Raw genomic sequence first — 4,199 nt, 5'->3', positions numbered from 1 at the left:
AAGTGATGTTCTAAAGAGATGAAATTGTGATTTCATGCTTGTGCCCTTGTTAAGAGGTACGAGACCTCCAACAAGATTCTTTGACCACAAAGTAAAGGAGAAAGGCTCAATCGTTGAGCATGTGCTCAGATTGTCTGAGTACGACAATCACTTGAATCAAGTAGGAGCTAATCTTCCAGATGAGATAGTGATGGTTCTCCAAAAGTCACTGCCACCAAGCTTTGAGAGCTTCGTGATGAACTATGACATATCAAGGATAGATACAATGATCCTTGAGCGATCCGCGACGTTTGACACTGCGAAAGTAGAAATCAAGAAGGAGCATCAATAGTTGATGGTTTGAAAAACCACTAAGTTTCAAGAAAGGCGAGGGCTAGAAGGGATACTTCGTGAAACGGCAAAACAGTTGCTGCGCTAATGAAGAGACCCAAGATTAAACCCAAACCCGAGACTAAGTGCTTCTGTAATAAGGGGAACAGTCACTGAGGCGGAGCAACTCTAGATACTTGGTAGATAAGAAGGCTGGCAAAAGTCGAGAGAAGTATATTTGATATACATAATGTTGATGTGTACTTTACTGGTACTCCTAGTAGCACGAGGGTATTGGATACCGGTTCGGTTGCTAAGTGATTAGTAACGCGAAATGAAAGCTACGGCATAAACGGAGACTAGCTAAAGGCGAGGTGACGATACGTGTTGGAAGTGTTTCCAAGGTTGATATGATCAAACGCCGCACGCTCCCTCTACCATCGGGATTGGTGTTGAACCTAAATAATTGTTATTTGGTGCTTGCGTTAAGCATGAACATGATTGGATCGTGTTTATTGCAATACGATTATTCATTCAAAGAGAATAATGGTTGCTCTATTTGCTTGAATAATCACCTCCAATGGTTTATTGAATCTCGATTGTAGTGTTACACATTGGTGCCAAAAGATACGAGTTAATGATGATAGTACCACTTACTTGTGGCACTGCCGCTTGAGTCATGTTAGTATAAATTGCATGAAGAGGCTCCATGCTGATGAATCTTTACTCACCTGATTTTGAATCACTAGTGACATGCAAATCATACCACATGAGCAAGGCCTTGTTTTCATTGAGATGAAACAAGATAGTAACTTGTTGGAAGTGATACATTATGATGTATGCAGTCCAATGAGTGATGAGGCACGCAGTGGATATCATTATGTTGTTACTTCACTGACGACTTGAGTAGATACAGGAGTATTTACTTAATGAATCACAAGTCTGAAATATTGAAAAAGTTCAATTCCGTTTCAGAGTGAAGTTCGTCGTAACAAGAGGATGAACTGTCTACGATATGATCATAGAAATGAATATTTGAGTTACGAGTTTTTGGTACACAGTTAAGAAAATGTGGAAATTGTTTCACAGTTCATGCCACCTGGAACATCATAGTGTGATGATGTGTCTGAACGTCATAGCCGCGCACTATTTAGTATGGTGCATGCTGTGATGTCTCTTATCGAATTACCACTATCATTTATGGGTTTTGCATTAGAGACAACCGCATTCACTTTAAATAGGGCACCGCGTATTTCCGTTGAGATGACACAGTATAGAATGAGGTTTAGAGAAATCTAAACTGTCGTTTCTTGAATGTTTGGGGCTTCGACATTTATGTGAAAAAGTTTCAGTCTGATAAGCTCGAAGCCAAAGCGGATAAATGCATCTTCATAGGATATCCAAAACAGTTGGGTACATCTCCTATCTCAGATCCGAAAGCAAAGTGTTTGTTTCTAGAAACGGATCCTTTCTCGAGAAAAGGTTTCTCTCGAAAGAATTGAGTGGGAGGGTAGTAGAACTTGATGAGGTTATTGAACCATCACTTCAACCAGTGTGTAGCAGGGCGTAGGAAGTTGTTCCTGTGGCGCCTACACCAATTGAAGTGGAAGCTGATGATGGTGATCATTGAGCTTCGAATCAAGTTACTACAAACCTCGTAGGTCGACAAGGTCGCGTACTGCTGCAGAGTGGTACGGTAACCCTGTCTTGGAGGTCATGTTGTTGAGCAACAGTGAACCTACGAGTTATGGAGAAAGCGATGGTGGGCCCAGATTCCGACAAATGGCTGGAAGCCATGAAATCCGAGAGAGGATCCATGTATGAAAACAAAGTGTAGACTTTGAAAGAACTACTTGATGGTCATAAGACTATTGAGTAAATATGGATCTTTAAAAGAAAACAGACGATGATGGTGATAAGTCACTATTAAGAAAAGCTCGACTTGTCGCAAAGATGTTTTCGACAAGATCAAACAGTTGACTATGATGAGACTTTCTCACTCGTAGCGATGCTAAAGGTCTGTTAGTTATGTTAGTTGTTGATGCATTATTTATGAAATATTGCACGTAGGATGTCAAAACATTGTTTTCTCGACGGTTTCCTTGAGCAAACATTGTATGTGATACAACCAGAAGGTTTTTTCGATCCTAAAAGATACTAGCAAGTATGCAAGCTCCAGTGATCCTTCAGTGGACTGGTGCAAGCATATCGGAGTTGGAATATACACTTTGATGAGATGATCAAAGATTTTGGGTATTGTACAAGGTTTATGAGAAACTTGTATTTCCAAAGAAGTGAGTGGGAGAACTATAGAATTTCTGATAAGTATATGTGGTTGACATGTTGTGGATCAGAAGTAATGTAGAATTTCTGTAAAGCATATAAGGTTGTTTGAAAGGAGTTTTCAAAGGAATACCTGGATTGCGCTACTTGAACGTTGAGCATCAAAGATCTATGGAGATAGATCAAAAAGCGCTTAATGGAAGTTTCAACAAGATGCATGCCTTGACAAGTTTTTGAAGGAGTTCAAAATAGATCAGCAAAGAAGGAGTTCTTGGTTGCGTTGTGAGGTGTGAATTTGAGTAAGACTCAAAACCCGACCACGGCAGAATAAAGAGAATAGACGAAGGTCGTCTTCTATGCCTTAGCCGTAGAATCTAAAGTATGCCATGCTGTGTACCGCACCTGATGTGTGCCTTGACTCAAAGTATGTTGAGAGATACAGAGAGTGATCCATGATTGAATCACTAGCAGCGGTCGAAATTTATCCTTAGTAACTAATGGACTAAGGAATTTTTCTCGATTATGGAGGTGGTTAAAGAGTTTGTCGTAAAGGGTTACGTCAATGCAAGCTTTGACACTAGTCCGAATAACTATGAGTAGTGAAACGGATTGGTAGAGTAGATATTTGGAGCATTTCCGAATAATACGTAGTAGCAGCATCTATAAGATGACATAAAGATTTGTAAAGAACGGACAGATCTGAAAGTTTCAGAACCGTTGACTAAAACCTCTCTCACGAGCAAGACGTGATGAGACCCCATAACTATATGGGTGTTGGATTCGTTGGAATCACATGGTTATGTGAACTAGATTATTGACTCTAGTGCAAGTGGGAGACTGTTGGAAATATGCCCTAGAGGCAATAATAAATTAGTTATTATTATATTTCTTAGTTCATGATAATCGTTTATTATCCATGCTATAATTGTATTGATTGGAAACACAATACTTGTGTGGATACATAGACAAAACACTGTCCCTGGTAAGACTCTAGTTGACTAGCTCGTTGATCAAAGATGGTCAAGGTTTCCTGGCCATAGGCAAGTGTTGTCACTTGATAACGGGATCACATCATTAGGAGAATCATGTGATGGACTAGACCCAAACTAATAGACGTAGCATGTTGATCGTGTCATTTTGTTGCTACTGTTTTTCTGCGTGTCAACTATTTGTTCCTATGACCATGAGATCATATAACTCACGGACACCGGAGGAATGCTTTTTGTGTATCAAACGTCGCAACATAACTGGGTGACTATAAAGATGCTCTACAGGTATCTCCGAAGGTGTTCGTTGAGTTAGTATGGATAAAGACTGGGATTTGTCACTCCGTGTGACGGAGAGGTATCTCGGGGCCCACTCGGTAATACAACATCACACACAAGCCTTGCAAGCAATGTAACTTAATGTAAGTTGCGGGATCTTGTATTACGGAACGAGTAAAGAGACTTCCCGGTAAACGAGATTGAAATAGGTATGCGGATACTGACGATCGAATCTCGGGCAAGTAACATACCGAAGGACAAAGGGAATGACATACGGGATTATATGAATCCTTGGCACTGAGGTTCAAACGATAAGATCTTCGTAGAATATGTAGGATCCAA

The sequence above is a fragment of the Hordeum vulgare genome, chromosome 5H (assembly GCF_904849725.1).
Source record: "Hordeum vulgare subsp. vulgare chromosome 5H, MorexV3_pseudomolecules_assembly, whole genome shotgun sequence".
In the NCBI taxonomy this organism is placed as follows: Eukaryota; Viridiplantae; Streptophyta; class Magnoliopsida; order Poales; family Poaceae; genus Hordeum; species Hordeum vulgare.
Note: the sequence above shows the minus strand (reverse complement) of the source record.